Here is a 20,583-nt window from a genome sequence, read left to right on the forward strand (position 1 = left end):
CCAGTCCAACAGACATCCCTTCTCCTCTGCTGTTAAACCAAACTGCCCAGAACATTTCAGTCTTTGTGGTAAAGGAGTAATGAAATTTCTATTGCACTATCCCATTGTATAAGGTGTTGCAGAAATGACAAGACATCAATGGGTGGGGTGAAGATGTACATTGAACTCAGGAAAAAAATTGAGGTCTGTGATGGCTCAGAGAAAAACTGAATAAAACACGTGATGCCAACACACAGTCAACAGAAAAATGAGAAACTAATTCATCATGATGTTTAAGTAAGAGTCATGATTTTTGCTAGATTGAGAGTTCAAAGATACTGAGAAACAGGTCAGAAACTCAGGTCATCCCCAAGACCTGTCCCTTCCTCCAGTCCTGTACTAAGGAGAAACCTTCTTTCTAAAGCCAACACTGACTATTAGTAATCTTTATTTTATAGCTTTATAGCTGACAATGCTTCTAATAAGGAGAACCAACTGCTGCTGCACATTATTTTTGTTATTCGCTAGCCAGGAAAAATCTATTCTAAATCAATTCCCTTGTGTTAAAATTTTTCTGTAAGTATATCTGAAAGCTGCTGGGGAGGCTCTGAATTTTAGCACACTAGATAAAACATAATAAAAAGGCTAAAATCAATAAACAGGATGAGATGGTCATTGTTATTCCAAACTTGTTTCTTCAAATTGACAGTTGTTAAGCCTTTTTAAACTAAATTGAGACCCAGTGTGGATGACATACCATTGACTAAGGCTTACCACATGACAGGGATTTTCTTTTTAGGCTCCTGTGAATTTTTCTGTGATTTGTAAGCAAAACTTAGGTACAACTGTAGTATTGCATCAAAAATGGTACTCTCTAATGTCAGTGAAAGGAAAAAAGGTGGTCAATTTGTTCTTTGGGTGACTGGAGGAGCTTTTAGAATACGACTTAAATATTTTCAATGAAATATTGGAGAAAAAGTATTTTTCATAAGTTGAAAGGTTGGTGGGCATTGATCGATGCTAATATCCCTGTTCATGCTACCTAGGCTTTAACAAAAAAATTCCCTAGTATTGTCTGTAAATCTATAGTACCAATAAGATTCTTCAGACTATGTAAAATTTCCACCCTTTCAGCATTTCTGCATTATTAATCCACCCTAAAGAATTTGTCAGCTTATAAAAAAGACCTAAATTATGCCACAGTTGAAAATAATTCTCTTAGCTGAAAACGTCTGCTGGCAGGAAGGCAAATGGTAAACCCTCCGGGGTCACCTTACCTTTCTGCGTCCGTGTGTCCGTGTAGCCCCAGGAGAGGCAGAGGTGGAAGGACTGGCCGTGGGATGCTGAGGGATGCAGGTTTACGGACGTCCGTTTGTCCCAGGGCTCTGGGTAATGCACTGACACTCTCTGCGGTCTGCAGGTGGGAGATTATGGCTCGGGGGGAGCTCCGTGTCCTGCAGTTTAGGCAGCGGGTTGGAAGGATAGAATGAAGCACCTGGAGGCCTCCAGGCTTTGCTTGCGTACAGCCTGATTCCTGACTTTTTGCGAGTGAAATGAATTTCACCTGTGGATTATACTGCATCTAATCTTGATGGATGTTTTAGACTGATGGTCTATCTTTTTAATCCCTCAGTAATATTGTTACCTAAAGAATCGCTCAAAAGCCTATCTTATGTATTGCAAAAGAGTGAACTTCTTGATCTTTTTTGATTTTTCTTTGAAGATAGCGGTAAAAACGAATGACAACAAGCTCAGAATTGCAAGAGATTTTACATTTCCCATTAACTAATTTCACCTGGAGCTCAGAAATATGCAGTACTTCATCATCACCCATGGTTTGTGAAACACTGTGACCGTGCTCACAGCAAGTGAGCGAGTGAGTTTTGTTTGTGGCATTAAGGCAGCCAGAGAAAAGCACTCTGCATCCGTCTCGTTGTCGTGGTTTAACCCCAGCCAGCAACTAAGCCCCACGCAGGCGCTCGCTCACTCCCTCCCCACCCAGAGGGATGGGGGAGAGAATCAGACAAAAAGTAAAACTTGTGGGTTGAGATAAGAACAGTTTAATAGAAAAGAAAGGAAGAAACTAATAATGGTAATAATAATAATAGGACAATAATAATAAAAGACTTGGAATATACAAAACAAGTGATGCACAATGCAATTGCTCACCTCTTGCCAACCGATCCCCAGGTAATCCCAAGCAGCGATCCCCCCAGCCCTACTCCCCCCAGTTTATATACTGGACATGACATCCCATGGTATGGAATACCCCTTTGGCCAGTTTGGGTCAGCTGCCCTGGCTGTGTCCTCTCCCAACTCCTTGTGCCCCTCCAGCCATCTCGCTGGCTGGGCATGAGAAGCTGAAAAACCCTTGACTTGGTATAAACACGACTGAGCAACAACTGAAAACATCAGTGTTATCAACATTCTTCTCCTACTGAACCCAAGCATAATACTATACCAGCTACTAGGAAGAAAATTAACTCTATCCCAGCCAAAACCAGGACACTAGTACATAAAGACTAAGACCGTAATGTCAATGAACCAAGAACTTCTTAACTACCTATGTGGTCAGCCAAAAAGCTGCACTTAGGACCTGCTATGGATTGGGCTACAAACTCTTGGTGCTCTGAGTCCCTTGGGCACTGGTGGCTGGGGCAGGCAGAGCTGCGGCTGAGCGTCCTCTTTGACAGCTGGCTTTCCCATAGAGCTGGTGGTGTTAAGGTATATTCCCTAAAGATAACAACAATTAAAGATGAGCTAATCTAAATGCAAATAGTCAGTTGGGTTTAGGTAATAGTCACTGCCAGGATAATTTATAGTTTTCAGCTTTTCTCACATTACTGACGTACCAGATCTCAGAAACTGTATAAAGTCATAGGCTGACGTGAGTGCAAAGTAATTTGCACAGAGAATGGAAGGAAAGTTGCAAAGAACTTCAACACTGTGAAGATTTATTTGAACTTTGTCTTCACACTAGTTTATAGGAGTTAATTCCTATCCTCTTTTCTAATAGACAAAGATTAATTGGTCCTCTTTATCAGAACATTTGGCGATTAGGAATGTTCTTCTCTCACACGTATCTTCCATCATGGAGTGTAGTCGCTCAATAAAAAGATGTGCTCTAAACCAGAGCATCCATTTTTCAATATAGCAATGTACAGCAACAGGTTACTGCTTTTGTAAAGCTATTACTTTTACTGTCAACATGACTGCTGCTAGAACTTGTCTCATTAGACAGGATAAATTGGAACTGCATAAGAAAATCTGACCAGGCAAGAAATGAAGTTTTATTATATACCTGTGTATTCCTAAATACACACACATGTGCATGTACGCACACACATACAAGATAGTATGACTGAAAGAATAATCATAAAATGAGTGTTAGGGTACAGAGGTGGATATGACATTTCTGAAACAGAAATAATTGTTATCTGCACATGGGAAGATTGATAATGTAAGTATGACATCAGCCCTATCAGAGGCATTAAAGTAAACTGTAAAGTAAAAATGTGCGGGTACCTATTTTGGGGATACTATGGAGGGGCAAGAATAGAAAAGTAGAAACACTTTTTCTAAGAAAATGAAAAGTGAAAGCAATATTAAATGATATTTTAGGTGTGTTGTTTCAATATGAAGTTCTGAAGATGGCTCTGGGATGTAAAAATGAACTTAAAAATTTGAGAAGAAATTGATTTCCCTACAAAAGCTAGTTTAATCACATAATTTCCTCAGCAACAGAGGCATTAGAATTGTAATCACTGAGGGGACACAGATGAAGGAGTGAAGTGAGCCAGAACTGAAGTTCTGGCTTAGGTTGTCACTCATAATTAAGTCTACAAGTGTCTGGTTTGATTGCATGTTGATCAATGGTTCAATCTGCTTTAACGACTCATCCAACAAAAGAGATTTCTCTGTACAAGATCTTAAGGGGTTGAGAACTGGCAAGGTAAGCTTGTATTTTCAATCTTTTTTCTGGCCACTGATTCCACTGTATATATAGACAGCTTACATAAGTGTAAAGTTGCAGGATACATAAATGAGGCCTCTGCTGTGTTCTGAATTTCCCCACTCAAAACAATATTTGTGTATATGTATGAAAGCGTGGTCATGCACATACAGATCAACCTGTCTATACAGACGTGTGCTTTTCCCCACCGTTCATTTCTCTTCTGTCCCTGTTTGTTTGCATTTGCATCTGTCAGTCTCTATACTTTTTCAGTATTTTGTTTCCACCTATAACAGCCTCTTAAATCAGCTGTTTATTGAGGTACATGTAGATATTAACTACATTGAATGACCAATGCTTCTGGTTTTTCCTGTTACTTACCAGATAGCTACATTGCTGACACAACACGTCAGCATCAAGTAAGCTCTGCAAGACTTTGCCAGGCAGAAGCATTGTACTGTAGAAATATATGTATTTCAATCCATTCATGCTATGTGATCCTTCCACTGTATGGAACACCTCTTGAGGAACAAAACAGAATCTTAGGTTAGTTTACAAGACAGCTAAAATAGGTAAGAAAGTGTATTGACCTAGATCTTGAGCTGATACACGTTAGTGCAGCACCACCCAACCACTGAAACAGTGCCAATGTGCATCATAATTAAAAACATTGTTGAAGAGGGGTGTTTCATATATGGAAGAAAGGGGTAGATTTTGTAGGTAGGTCATTTATAAACAAAAAGCAGATTTGTCTGACTATGTCTATCCACTCATTTGTCATAGCCAGGCTAATTTAAAATCAGATACTCAACCACACAAGCTTAGAAGGCATAAATCATAAATTTTAGAAGTCAATCAGTGATGCAACATTATGATTTCACTCATTCTACTCAGAAGAAAAATAACCATTCTCATCTTAGCTAAAAGTCTAAATGAGGCCAATTATAGTGATTTACATCAGCAGCGTATCTCATTCAAAAACTTGACATCTTGGCTGGTTCTTGATCCCCTGTTTTTTTAAACCACATAAGAAAGCTTTACCAACATTTTGTGCGTGACACAGTGACTGCATGTAATGATTTATTGCCATTAACATGTATCTTGATGAGCCATTAACATGTATCTTGATGATTCTGCTGGCACTCTTCATTTTAGGTAGAAGGAATGAAACAATATCAGAGACCTAAATTACCTATATAGTGTGATTCACCCGCTGTTCTTGTATGAAGCATGGGAATCACAGTCTGCAAATTCTGCCACTTTCATAATTACATTGAAGTAGATCTTAAGAGCAGCAACAATAAAGATCTCCTTTTGCCTTCAGCAACTAAAAGCTATCTAAGACAGTTAGGGTTACATTTTTGAACACAAGTTCAATACAGTGATGTGGGAACTAGAAAACTGGGCCAAAACCAAAATGGCAACTGCAGCCATCATGTCAAGGAAGGGCAGCCACCTGCAAAGAAAAAGCAAAATAATGATAGCATTTCCCTACAGAAGGTATTCTTGGAAGAGGTGCTTAAAACTGTTAACATTAGGGGGTTATCTTTGACATCTTATGGATTTCACTTTTTGGGAGGACTCGATCAGGGTCTCCATGGAGATCAAGTATAAGAGTCTTTATACTTGTGGCTCATAGTTTGCAATTTTGCGGTGGCGGTTCTATCTGATATAAGGCAATTGTGTAATATTTGATTTGTTTGAGTCCAGACTGGCCTTTTTCTTCCAGATTGTTACATTCCCGTTTCAGTTCCACATTAGCAGAAGCTGTGGGAGTTCCTCAGGAGAGACAGAGCTCTGGGTACCGTAAGGCTTTCCAGGCGCTGGGTTGTCCAGTCCTAAAAAGGGCAAGTCTGTATTGGGAAGGTGCTTAGGAAGCCAGTGAATACTAAAACTTCGTCTACTCAGTTTCAGCAACCTGTGTGTTTGCTTGGCAGCGATTCACACATCTCCTCTTACAATTCTTCTTACACCCTGCTGTTAAACCTTTCATTGATTATGTAAAGTGAGTTCGCACTTCTCATTCTTTTTCTAGTTCTGTATCTACAGGTTCTGTATTGCAAACCCATATTGTTCCTGGTTTCATCTGTGCTTCTTAGAGCAGTTGTCAGAGCAGCTGGGGACCATTATATGACGAGTTAACTTCCATGGAAATGAATATAGGAGCTTGGTGTTTAAAGGTGAGATTTATCCTATGGAAGGACATAAATTCCTCCCAGATGGTACTTTGACAGAGCTTAACTTTTTGTCATGCAAGAAGATCATTTTTGCAAGTCATTTTTGCATCCAGCAGCCATTACGGTGGGAAGCTGTGCAACCTGATGTCAGGGAGCAGCAGGAGTGGGGTTGTCCCCCGAGGTGGGGCTGGGGTCCACCAGCCAGGCTGCTTGGGGACACGCAGCCCTGCCAGTGTCCTCCAGGTCCTGACACACGGACCAATGGCTTGTCAAAAATAAGTAAATTCTCAAAAATAAGTTTATTTTTTAACCACTGGGTTAAGAATCTTATTCCACCAGTGGAAGCATTATGTGATATAGAGTAATAATACTCTGAAGAAACACGTTCAAGGATTTGTTTGTGTTTATTCTAATAGGTTTGATAGGCAAAAACTAAATAGAAACATTAGATTATATTGGTTCCTAAAGCTGCTTACGAGTGGATAGTTTTATTTACTAAATATATGACTACCTTTCATTGCAGCAATTATTTAAAATTCGCTGGCCTTCTTGTCTAACAACTTTTATAAAGAGCAACGGCATTGCAGTTTTCTTCCTAGAAAATACAGTGTTTGATCAGCTTGCAAAATATTGGCCATAATATTTCTAAATGCATCAACCTTTCCAAAATGATTTTTTCCAAGCTGAAAATGCAAATGCTGATGACATGCTATTAGAAGGATACTTTATGCCTCACATTTATAGCTAGCTACAGTAGGGTGTAACTGTTCTAAGGATTAAGATCACATACAAACACATTAAATTAAAATGTAAAGCGGATTTGTTGCTGTGCTTATGATGGCAATTACTTCTTCCACTTATTTGCTAAAATCCAGTCAACAAATACACCAGTCCACTTAATCTAATGCTCAATTAGCAAGGCAATACGTGCATTGTCAGCCTCTCTGTAGGCAGATGTGAAGAAAAGGCAAGAAAGACACTCTGAGCTCCATACTTAGGCCTTGTCAACGCATTAATGTGGTACGGATTTCAGGCTTTTTGCTGAAACAGGGCAAGTTCATATAATCATGGACCATGAAATACGTGACTACAGTTAACAGTCTCTTCAGGGGAGAGAAGTAATTCCCATATGAAGTGACTGTTGTAAATTTAATGAGTTTCCAAAGAGTTGCAAGACAAGATAAAGTAATTTTATATTAGAGTTAATCTTTTAAATGAGAGAGTCTTCTTGCAGATGTTTGCTTTGCTGTTCTTTTTTAATCTCCATACCAGATAATGACCAGGGATGGGAAGATATTTATTTTGCTGCCACAGATCACATACTCAATGAAGAGTGGGTCTTTACATTGTATAAAGATGTAAAATCATTATGAAAAAATATCTGAATTTCCCAGGGGCGTTTTTCTTTTATCAGAAATTTGATCCATGACTGTTCCTATTTCTTTGACATTGTTTGCACTGCATTATAGATTCTCTTTTCCCTGCAGGCATCAAAATTTGATTAATTTTGAATTTCTACACAAACATAAGTATTTATATTTGTCACTGTTCTTATCATGCAGAAATATGGAACTTGTTTCCTTTTATGGTGATAAATTATGATTGAGGGATGACAAGGATATTTTTGCAATTTTCCAGTCAGTAGTTTATCGTGGTTTTCTATGTAGATCCCCCTCCCCTTATGTTATAATGGCAACTATGAAATACCCTTTCAGTGATATTTTTTCACATAGGCTTTTGAAACCCATTTTTTTTCTGGTCGTGAGTCAAGGAATTCTTCACACTTTCAAGTCAAGTTGAAACATCTTGGTTCTTCTTGGATGTATGCAAGGTTTGGCCATGTTTGCTGCCACCCATTATTCATTCTTATGTCTGCACCCTGCTTTTCTTCCAATTCTGAGATTAGAAGGACAAGGAGCAAAATGCTGCAAAAGAACTTGTTTTCAAGGTTTTCTGGTTAAGAGAGATCCCTGCATAATTCATGAGGAAACACTTCCTGCAGTAAAATGCATGTGGGCAGACCTTTGATCCTCGGAGGAACCCCACTGTTCTCAGGGAGATTCTGTGCAGGTTTCAGAGGCTGCCCAAGCTGACTGAACTGCAGACTGGAGGGGTTTGTTATCGTTACTCATTATGTTTCAATAGATTGACTAAATTCAGATAAATATCTGAAATTTCAGCTGCTAATCTGAGCTAAATAAAGTTTCAAATCTAGTGGGATTTGATGGCTATTGCTAATTACCTTTTTTATTATCATGTTAAAAACGACACGATGGAACTGTTTTGCTGAACAACTTTTTGTTTCCTCAGGTTGCTGTGACCCTGTGCATTATATCTGGGTGATAAAAATATTTTATTGTTTGGTAGAGCTTTATTAAGGCTTTAGAAATACGTGATTGTCCAGACGGAAGAACTAATTTCTGAAATTTAAAGCAACATCATAATAGTAGCACATATACGTTCTTGTAACATGCATTGTTAAATACATTTGTCTTATGAAATTAGACAGCAATGAGGTTATGATGTAAAAATCCTCCTTTTGTTATGGTACAGAATATCACTAGTAATTATTTTCCATACAGTACAAAGAAGATAAGTTCTCCCTGTTTCCAGATGGCAAAGATAGAAGGTAATTGTAATGGTGTGTCAGCTACAGCACATATAAAAGAGTAATAGTAAACAAGCCATATTTTATGAGAGCATCGCTACTGTGATTTAAAGGTAAAGGAGCCTTTGAGAAACTAATGCTTGATAATTGTTGCGTATTTTTATTGACTACAAAATACATTTTAAAGACTTAGAAATATATTATATGATCTATAACCTCTAGAAAGATTAAGTATTTTGACATGTAAAAGAAGAAGACAAAAGGAAATTACCCTCGGTTTTGTGTTATATGGGACAGAAGTAGATGTGCGGGTTCATGTTTTGTTGGATTTGGGGTATGGTAAGAGACTTGATCTAACATATTCTGGTCAGGAAAAATGATAACTGAGTATCATGGTGTCTAAACCTCTAGACAGTATGGTGTACCCATTCATGCAAGAAACCTGCTGTTGGTTTCTTACTTTTCTGCAACATCTATCTCTTGTTGTTTAATGCAAAATTGCATTCTCTCCCCCATTTGTACATCTCCATAATACTTTAGTAACATGGATTCTGGCTTCTGAACATAAAAAAATACATGCTACTCAGCAGCATATAGCTCAGAAGGTGCAATTAGACTAGCTCCATTAGCTTTTGTGGCAGCTGAGGATCTAGCCCAAGTTATTCATTGTCTTCATCAGGCTATAAATTACTTTGGACCCATATGTTTACACTAGTGATAAGGGTGTTGCATAGATGTAAAAAAGCTCTGCCTGCAGCTTTCATTTCACCTCAACTCCTACCATGTAAAGTCACAGGCATTCTTAATAGGAATTTTTGCCTCAGGTCTTCCAGGCTCATGCTGGTTTTTGGATGTTAAATGGAGTAAAGCACAGCAGCAATTCAATGCGTCCTTTAGAGTGCCCACCCATCTCCCCAGTTATTATAATCTCTCTGGGCTAAGGAAGAGAATCACGTAGCAGATAGGGAAGAAAAGGACACACCATTAGTCAGGTCTCCCGAGACAAGAGAAAGATGCCCTGAAAATACCACCCTAGCCTTGCAAAAATGTTCTAGTCATTTTACTCCATAGAAACTGAACCAGTAGTAACAACTGCCTGTTGTTTTTTTTTTTTTTACTTAACAGGCATAGGTCTTAGACAGATGCAAGTCAGGAACATTTGGAAAACTTCAGAAAGCCTCTGGGAATGAGGGAGGCTGTTCCATAAGAAAAAGATTTTCATTGAGAAGAAAGAGGAGCACAGGACAAGAGAGAAGAGAGAACCCCTCATAATTAATTTCTCAGATATTAGAGGAAGAAGAGCAGGCAAGAAAGGGGTACAACTGTAGAGTGAGGCTTTCTTATACAAATCGACAAGCAGATGCACCGTGAGCTGATAGAAGTGGTGAAGAGATGTGTCCCAGATGAAAAACACGTTCAATCAACACAACTTCTTGTCTTCTATTTCTTTCCCTTTCCTCCCCCACTGCATGTGCCCCCAGGATGACTAATCCCAATTTACAGACTGCAGGGAGTGTGACCGACTGAAAACTCTTTACTTCAGCACTTGTATCTCCTTCTTGCCTGGTTCTGAAAATGACAAGGCTGAACTTCTTGCTCCAACCAAACACAGAAAGGTGCCAAAATAGTCTTTTCTCCAGGATCACTCAATAGCCACCTAAAGACTGGTGAATGAATCCAAGAAATGAGTAAGCAAAGCAAGACCAAGGACTGTTCTCTGACCCTGAGGCCAAGTAGCAGAGACATGAGGTATGTACTTTGTGCCTGGGTCTCCCCTGTGCCCCGTGCATTTTTCCTGTGGTGGTAAATCATGAATAATTTTTAATTACTCTTTTTTCACTTCAAAGTGCATGAAATCACACGTGAGAACGCTGACATCTAAGGAGGATTTAATAGGAATCTACAAAACCATGAGTGGAATAAAGAGTGTGGACAGGGATCTCTGTATCATCTTTCCTGACAGTACAAGAAATAGTGCCCATCAAAGGAAGTGAGCAGTACCCAGCGTCAGAACAGACAAAAATAAACTGTTAAACCTGTGTCATTCCTTGGGGTGCCAAATGTTGACACTGGCTTGTGAGGAGACCGGGCATTGACCTGTAAAATAGTTACCAAATATTTTTATGCACATTCAGCACAGAAAGTTCTCTGAACTGCAGAAAGCTGGGCACTGGGAGTGTGTTCGGCTGTGGGTAGACAATTACATGTGTGTGTCTTAACACTTCTTTTATGCTCCTGTTTACAGCTGTGCCCTTGCTGATTTTCCCCCCAAAGACAGGCACCAGCCCATTCCTGGGAGCAACAGAAAAATGAGGAATATCCAAATGATTATAGCAGACGACAAATGGAAAATAAAGAAGGAGATGGAATGGGAGAGAAGGATGAAATGGTGATAAATGTAGAAAGACTAGAGGACACTGAGTAGAGGATCAGAAGAGCTCACCCTCTTCCCTGAAGGTCCAAGGAATTAGTGGCTGTTGCCTGGGATTGCCCCACCTGGACTTATGACAAGATGAGGAGGAGAAAGGATTCTTATAAACTCTAGGATCTCCTACATCTCCCAGCTCCCTCCTTTTGGTGGAATGGATCACCAGCTGGGCTACAACCAGGAAATGGTTAAAGAGAAGGTCCCGTAATTTGACAGGTTCTCAGATATAGCGGGTGTAAATAAAAAGATCAGAGAAGTGGATATTCTACTGTCATCTTACAAATATTTGGGCATTTGTTCTACCCTGTAATCTACTAACAGACCATAAACCATAGGGAAGGCAGGTTAGAAAACTTTTCTGGGTGAGAGTAGAATTTTCATCATCAATATCCATGGTGTTGTCTGTGGTCGCAAATTAGTCTTTCTGCAAAAAGGAAAACAAATCAGTGCTCCTAAAGAAATACCATTGCCATTTACTCTCCCAGTGTGCATTAGCAAGGGTGTTCTTCCAGCAAGGCAGTTTCCAGTTATAAATTCAAGCCTTGCACTGAAAAACGATAGAAGTGTGGGTCCCTGCAGTTTTGCCAATGCAATTAGATAACTCCATTCCTATGTGCCAAAACACCACTAGATTTTTGAGTTTTAGAGTTTTACAGTTTGCAGCAACAGAACATTTTTAATAGGTTTATTCATTTCCACTGTAACAACATCAACAGCTGATCTGCCTCTGCCAAATTGGGCAGCAAGTGCCAGTGTCAAGCTGTAGTTGGGAGGCTCAGTATGGCAACGGTCACATTCTAGTGAACGGACAATGAATTCTCACAGGTGCCCTGAACAACGGTGCAGTTTGCTACTCCCGTTGTCCTCTTGAAGTCCGTAGCCGTTGATCAGTCCTTTTCCCCTGAGCCTTACACACCAGAACATGAAGTGAAGGGACCCCAAAGAAAAAAATGTCTCGTGAATCAGCATCTCTGGATGCTCTGCTTCCTCACTGTTCCTCTCTTTTCATTCTCTTGTTGGTGCAGCTGCAGCTGGGAAAGAAAATGTAAATGTAACTGCTGCTGCTGCAAAAATTGCAGCCAAAACCTATTGATTAGTGCAGCAATTGCAAAGTTGCAGCTGTCCAGATAAATATATCTAGCTGTGCTCGAATCCAAGCACTACAGCAATGACAGATGGTTTTCCCCTAATTAGGGCTGCCATATTTCAAACTAGGATTTTTCAGAAGGAAATGGTTAGCTGTTACTGAGCAGCTATATGCCTGGAATTCCTGGACAAATATAGAAGTGTTCAAAATCCTGAACGGTAAAACTTCCAGCTGGAAAAGACAAAGCATCATGGCAAATCTAGACATATGGTAACCTTATCTCAGATGGTGGCTTAGGAGTTTTAGAAAGACTCTGGCTCTCCAGAAACAGATGGATCCTGGGCTGGAAGCGAGGAACTATGGGACTTTTAGAATTTTTCCCCAGATGCAAAACATAATCGCTTCTAGTTGGTTTGCAGAAAATAAAATGTCATTCATTTAATTGAGCATAAAGCCTGGAAACAACATAAGTGAGTTTGGGATACTATTCACAGTATTTAATGCTTAATATGGAAGAAGTCTCACTGTGGGAAGTGATTAATTATTGGGTAGGATTTCTCCCATCTGATGCTAGCCATCTAAAAATTACCTGTCTAGTCACAGCTGGTCACGTTCTACACAATATTCAAGGCAAAAGACTTTTCTTTAAGATGGAGATCCACTCTATTCTAAAATAAGCATCTGAAACAGGAGAGAGAAATTTCTCCACTGTCTTTTTAGGAGTGTTTATACCTGAAAATTCATACAATGGAATAAGGCTAATTGTTCTCACTTAAAAGTAAGCCCCCTTGTCTAGACAAATCTTTCTATTTTTGACTGCCATGCTGTTCAGTTCAATGATCAAAGTGCATAGGTGTGTGTTGAAGATAGCTTCCGAAATCAATTGGCATCCTATTTCTGGCAGCAAAGATAAGAATTCCCACACTCATATCATAAGTTAACACTGGTTACTCTTCTTTCGAATAGCACCTAAATTTCAAGAGCAGAACAGAAACAAGAATACTGACCTTTTGTATAGAGGGTAACAGTTAACTCTATGGAAAAATATTCTCCATGACTGACATGAAGTCTCAGTTCCTCTATAGTATCTTAGTGAAATAAGAGGTGACTGCACTAACACCATTGTTGGACTGAGAAAGAGGTTGAGCTGTCATCATATATATGGCAATATGCAGGGCATCTAATTTTTTCAAATTATCTGATTTTCTTTTATGTATCTAAATTTGATCACACTTTTCTGTGATTATGATAACATCAGATAAGATTTCTCCCTGTAACAGTTCACCTATTTTACCCATAACATTTCTAATTTTTCCTCTCCTCTCCTCTCCTTTGCTTTCCACCCTTTCCCCTTCCCTCTTTTCTCTCTTTTTTTTTCTTACTACTTGCGAATGGGGAGTCACAGTGTTGACTTTACAGCCTGGCTGTAAGGAACTTTTCAAAACCAATTGCCAATTTAGTTCCTTTCCAAGAGAATTTGAGAACTTACCTTTCATATCTTTCATGAAAAGAGTGACAAAATCACAAAGCAGAATATTAGATAATTTTCTAGAACTCCGAGTTTCTTGTTTTATACCGATGAAATACTAATTAGAAATGGTTATGAAAAAAACCTGTAAATTTTATTAATGAAAGCTTTCACATTAGTTTCTCTAGATGTCTCAGACACTGTTTAATTCTTTGCATGTTTTTATAGAACAAAATTCTCCACTTTCTTAACTGACTGTTTGCCGTGGACTTGTGTCAATCCGAGGTTCAATCAAAGGTCAAAATAAAACTATCTACAATGACAGGTTATACACCACATCCTTTTCTGGGTTAAAATTAACTCCAGAAAAGAAACCTCTTTTTTCCCCCCCCCTACCAAAATGACCAGTATTGATTGACAAGTAGAAACTTCAGCAGAATTGTTTTTCAAGGTCTAGAGTTAGCTTGAAATAGTTGTTCTGCAGCAATCTGAACAGCTGCATTTTCACTCAGTAGTACATTCCCACAAAAACAGAACAATAGTTTAAATTACACTAGCTATTTCACCGCTAAACAACTTTGCTAAGTAACAGCCCCACTTGCTCAAGAAAAAAAAAAAAGAAGAGATATTGCCATTTCTTGTCGTAAAAATTTTCAGCTTCCTTAACATAGAAAAATCTCCCAGGTTTCCCTCAGGACAGCTTTGACATGCAATTCTGTTTTGCCAATACACAATTTTGCAATGCATCAAAATCTGTAATGAGGTCAATAAATTTGAATAACATGCTTAAATTAAGATGTTTATTGAACTTAATATGTAGTTCAATAGTAGCCCACATGTTCTTGTGGTTATCTAAAAGTATCGGTGTTCTTTGGGACTTATCATCACATAATTATTTCTTCTTGCAGACCCTAATCTGGTTCCAAGAGATCTTGTATTTAAATTACTAGGTTGACAGAAAAAGAAATTGGTTTTATTTTGAAGTAAGTGTTAGGGGTACCTGATATACTTTGGCTCCCATAGGTTTTTCATTTGGTGGCTATTTTCCTTTATGTTTTAACTGCTTAGTCTGAGCACAAAATAACATTTGTAAGAAGTTAAGCTGTATTTTACAGCTATCATATCAAGATTAAGAATTTGCTATAAGTCTGCAGAACATCCCCTATGTCCAAGATTTCCCATGAATTTGAACATCATCATGCTTTTTGTCTACATTCAGAAATCTCATTGAGTATCTATATATGTAGGACATGCAAGGCACTTTAGAATTCAAATATAAAACCTGAATGATATCACATACTACTACTCACAGAAGACCAGAACAATGAATTTTCTAGATGTGAATTTCTCCAAATCGTTTTTCTTTTGAAAGTTTTTTTCTGGCTAATTTGTCAGACAATGGATGTATAAATTAAATGCTTTGAGCTACTTACAACTTTTCCGGATCATTATTAATTATACTTCTGTCTAACTTCTTGGGTAGGGAAAACCACTCCAAGGTAATACTCCAAGTCATGCCTATTTTAATACATACTTTAAGCTCACCAATGATCTGAAAACAAGGCTCCAACAATTTTTTTCTCAAGTGCAAATTTAGAAACCACAGTCCAAATGCTTGACACAGAGCTGTGCCATCAAAACAGCTTTATAAACTCATTTCTCATGCGAAAATGTCATATTTTGAGCATTGTATCATCAAATATAACCTTGTATTTCTAAAGTGGTCTAACATGCAGTTTATTGAACATCTAAGAATAAGAAAATAACAAGTTGTGTAAGGACACTTACGTGACTAGAATCCAAATTGTGCTAATGGCATCACACAGCGGTACCTGCCTCTGCATAACATGCATTTAATTTTGTCTAAACTGCAGTGCAGTATGGAAAAAATGAAGATCCCAAACTGATCCTGCTTCACCTACCCATGAACTGAAGAGATCTATACAAGCACAACTTTTTCTAAGGTGTTAGTTAACAATAACATTACTGCTTAAAAGACTTTACTATGAGTTTATATTCACTTTGGCCCTGGATTTGAACTTGGTTTGCACTTCATCTCTGTAATATTCAGTTGCAATTATGTCCAAATCTGCCTTCTCTGACTGACTAGTCACATGGTTTGTTTTCACTAGTGCCTAATGCTGAATCAGCATCTCAAATTAACAGTAAGGCAGAACCACGCTATAAAGTGTCTCTTCGCCTATGGATCTTTCCCCCTTATTATTACTACTGGTATTTATTTAAGGCTACATCAGTTTACCATATGTGTCATACCGAGTAACAGAGTGTAAACTGATTGGAAAGATTAGATTTCGTTCATTACAAGCAGGGATATTACTCTGCAGACACACTAGAAATTGTGTTTTCTAGCCAGTTTTTGTTCCAAACTAATTTTAGTGAACATTAAAGCATATGGCAAACTAAGATATGTGTGTGCCATTTCTGCATTTGAAAAAATTCTCTAGGGAGAAAAAAAAAAAAATGCACTACCTCACTTGGAAAACTATAGGGGCAAATCTGAATGATGGCTTCAAATAGTAATTAGTTTTTCAAGTTCACTTTAGTTATGAGTGCAACCACTAGCCTCGGCAGTATATACCGTCTAATATCCAGTATGTGAGAAAGCTGAGATTTCTAGAACTGTAATACTTCTCCTAGAAGTATAACACTTCTAGACAAACTGGCAAGCTACAGACTGGATGGGTGGTCTGCAAGATGGGTAGGAAACTGGGTAACAGGTCATGGTGGTCAATGTTTAACATCTTCATAAATGGCCTGGATGATGGGATAGAAAGCAGCATCAGTAAGTTTTCTGATGACACCAAACTGGGTGGTGAGGCGGATGCATCAGAAGGGAGAGCCATCTCACAAAGAGAGCTGGCAGGCTTTTCTTCTGGAGCAGAGAAGGCTCCCTGGAGAAGAGAAGGCTCAGGGGGACCTCATCACAGTATTCCAGTACTTAAAGGGTGGCTACGAGGACGATGGAGGCTCTATCTTGACAAGGAGAGACATGGAGAAGACGAGGAGCAATGAATAAAAGTTGCACAGGATAAAGGTTTCATCTTGATATAAGAAAGAATTCATTTACAATGAAAACCATTACTGGAAGAGCGTAGAGTCCCCATCGCTGGAGGTTTCAAGATGCGATTGATCAGTGTGGGTACTAGATAATCTCATCTAAGCTCCTTTTCCCATGAAACGTGGGACCAGGTCATCTTTCGAGGTCCCTTCCAACCTGGGCTGGTCTATGATTCTACATTTCTAATAATGGAGCATCAGCAAAGTGGAAATTGTTACAATATGAACGTATTAATGGCAGCAAAAGGAGGTCTACAGGACTATCAACTCCAGAGGACCAGCTGAGTGGTAACATTAGCTTCATTGGTGTAGTACAAGCTGCTACCAGGCTCATTTGGTCCTTTGAGTACTTTGCACTTTTTGTTTCATCATTCAAAGTCTTCCACGTATCTCCAGAGGGAGGGCATGATTCTTCGCTGTCCCGCCTTGTCCTTGTGCTTGTACAAAGCAGGGTCTAACAATCACTTCCATGACTTCTGTGACCAGTTTAGACTTGTCCCCATAAATATAATGAATTTTTTTCACATGTTTTTCCTTCATTTACCTTAGGGTGAAACCCCACAGTTTTTTTCACACCATCCAAAGTCTGGGGCTTCATAGCACTGTGACCTTCTTTGCTGCTCATGTTTTTTCAGAAAGCCCCATCTGCTTTAGTGACAGTCAGAAACCTCCTTTCAGAAGGGAGATTTACTTGCTAGGTCCTTGCAGTAGTACAGAAAAAAATTGCTCTTAAACAAGAATTTCTTTTCCTCTAAGAAAAGGGGTAAAACAACTAAAAGACTTCAAAGATCTTAAAATTACTTTCCAGATCAGTCTGATTTATTCTAGATATTGCAACAGTCAGGATAGCAAAGCAATCTGCTCTTCTCCAGAGATAGTCTTTTCCCAATATTTGTAGGAGCTGAGTTTTTCAGAAGTTATCTTTTCTGATCTTTTCTTCACACCCTTTTCTGTGGGTGTGAAGGTATACTCAGAGGTACCACGTGTAAGGTCTGAAAGCTATATTATCCCTGTACATTTTGATAATGGGTGTTACCTAAAGCCATCTTCTGACTTTGTCCAGAAATAGAAAATCATCCAGTTCTGAGTTAACCTATTATTCTTTCATAACAAACACCAGAATAATAATCATAAAGAGAGGTATAACAGTCACCCTGATACCTCCCACATTTTTTCACACAGTTTCCAGAAGAGCAACTGAAAATACAACAAAGGTTCTTGCATTGGAGAGTATCTTAGCATAAGTAAAAAACATCAGGCTGATTAAGTGTACCTTTAAACTTCTCAAAATTAAACTCCCCCAGATTTTAATTTATTTAAAATATTATCAGACATGGTAGATTGGCCAGTGCTGTTTGAAATTTTACCTTTATATCCCACTTACAAGAGGGCTTTGATATTTTCATAGGAATAACTGACAAGACATTGTGCCTCCTAGAAAGAGGCCTTTCCCAATCTTTAATGCGAGTACAAGGGGTCCCAAAATTTTGTAGAATTTCCACAGACAACATTCGATATACTGTAAGACACTTAACATATGGAAAGAGAAGAGAGTTTTGCTGATAGTTTAAACATCAAAGTCTTTTTGAGAATATGTATAGTTACTGTGTTTTCTTTCTGGTAGTAAGGACAAAGGAACGTTACGCGTTGGTTTGACTTACAGATAACAGCTAAACAACTTACCGTACTGTATGTAGCTTGCAAACATTAACCAAGAGGCCAGACCATGCAGCTAACATTAAATCTTTTCTACCTGTACCCTACTTATTATGTGTCTTCTGGGTTTGTGCTATAAGAATGTAATATCTGTGCAGATGTTTTTCCACAGTTAATGACTATGGAACGAGCTCTCTGAATGCTTCAAGGTTTTAAGGAAATACTTTCAGGCTGAAAAGTCTTGAAAAATATATCTTTACTCTGTTCACTGCTCATTTGATGAAAAAAATCTGTTAATGTCCAATGACAATTTTTTATTCTTTCAGTTTGTCTATTATTTCTCTTTTCTTCTGTCCACCATGAGGATCCCTCATTAAGGCTATTCACAGAGTACAGTGTTAGTCAGCTGGACTAATGAAATCCTAATGAAGTAATTGTAAGTTATTTGTTTAGACTGAGTGTGACTAGGATCAGCAAAAATTGCACCTAAGTTATCTCACAAGACTCATTCAGGAAATCTGTGGCACAGTTCAGGACAGACTGTGAGGGCTGCTAACCTCCCAGAATTGTCCCTCGAGTGTAGCCCTGCCAGGATATACAGCCAGAGGGGTCAAGCTGTATCACTTTTTAGTAATTAGCTTTTGAATAGAGCTTTGGAAATACAAAGTACTTCTCAAGTGCTATAATTATCATTTCCCTATATAGCAGCATAATTGACTTGCAAAGCATGAAGTAAGGAAGGAAGATTGACCAAACCTCTAGCACTTGGTTACAGAAATTATTGTCAGAGAGTATGAAATAAATTGGATTTCAGATGAAGCCTGCTGGTTTATTGTGTATTTTTCAAAGTTTGGCTGTCTCTTGATTACAGACTGAGAAATCTTTATATCACCTCCAGCAAAGAGACAAACCATGTTTAATCTAGCTCAGTGATTGTTACGAATGAACATGTTGCTCAGCAACCAGCTGAGTGGACTTGTGATGGTAACTTTTGCTTTCAATTTTCTATTTTATTTTCTAAAAGCTGTTCTCAGTTTGTTCTTCACCTCAGTGAGTTATCCCTTCTTTTCCACCTGTTTAGAGCATCTTCTTCCATATTACTCGACCTTTTTTGCATGGAAGTGATGCAAGATGGCTGTCTGAGAAAAAATAGATGGTCACCGAATTCTCACAGTTTTGATGTTTCTTAGTTACCATCATTGCTGTGGCAACTGGAAGTAAGGAGACCCAACATTCCCGAAGGGACTTCATGAAGGCCAGTATCTTAGGAGGGTTCCCCAAAGTTCCCTTTCGCAAACTGCCCATGAACATCCAATTAAATCTGCATGGGACACTATTGAGGAGATGGAGCTTCAGGCAGCTGAAGCAGCCCATCACCTTTATGGTCTTTTAAGAAGTCTGGATGACAGAGGTGCTATATAAGATATACTATTCCCTCCCATCTTCTTCACAATTGCTTTATATTGTGTGGTTTACCTTAGTGATAATTAGGGTCACTGTATGGCTGCATCTCCCAGTGGTTGTCACAGATTTTATGTACCTTCATATTCTAATTTTATGACCCACATAAAAAAAAAAAAAAAAAAAAGTGCAATGAAGAGCTTCTTTATAACAAGATGCTAATTACCTTATATAATATTTGGAGCTTCTGATGATCCTCATGATTTCTAAGCTAGTTATCCTTTCAGGGACATCACTGATGCTGACAATCTGTGGATAAACTTTTAAAATAGCACTGCAAGTCGCCAAGACCACCTGCCTGACTGCTGATTCCCTATCACCATGCTGCTCATCCACAAATTCACAGTAAGAGGAGATACCCATTTTCAGACAGAAAAAGGTCACTTTCTTTAACGGCAAATGAAGAACTTTCTTAACCTAAAGGAAACATCATCTCCTTAAAGCTATTCTTGTTTCTTGTGCTCTGCCTAAAAGCTTTCCAGTCCTACTGGTTTTCCATTGTGGTTTAAGAATACACTATGTATTCTTCCACATATACTACCCTCAGTTTCCTCTGAAACACATGGATTTCTATGTGAAATCTACCTGAGAGCATACTAGTACAAAAAGAATTAAAAAAATCAGCAAACTGCTGATGTAGTGGAGAGTGGCGTGATGTCATTCTCTGTACAGTTTCACTGTCCTCACAT

This window comes from Accipiter gentilis, chromosome 34, assembly GCF_929443795.1.
Source record: "Accipiter gentilis chromosome 34, bAccGen1.1, whole genome shotgun sequence".
Lineage (NCBI taxonomy): Eukaryota > Metazoa > Chordata > Aves > Accipitriformes > Accipitridae > Astur > Astur gentilis.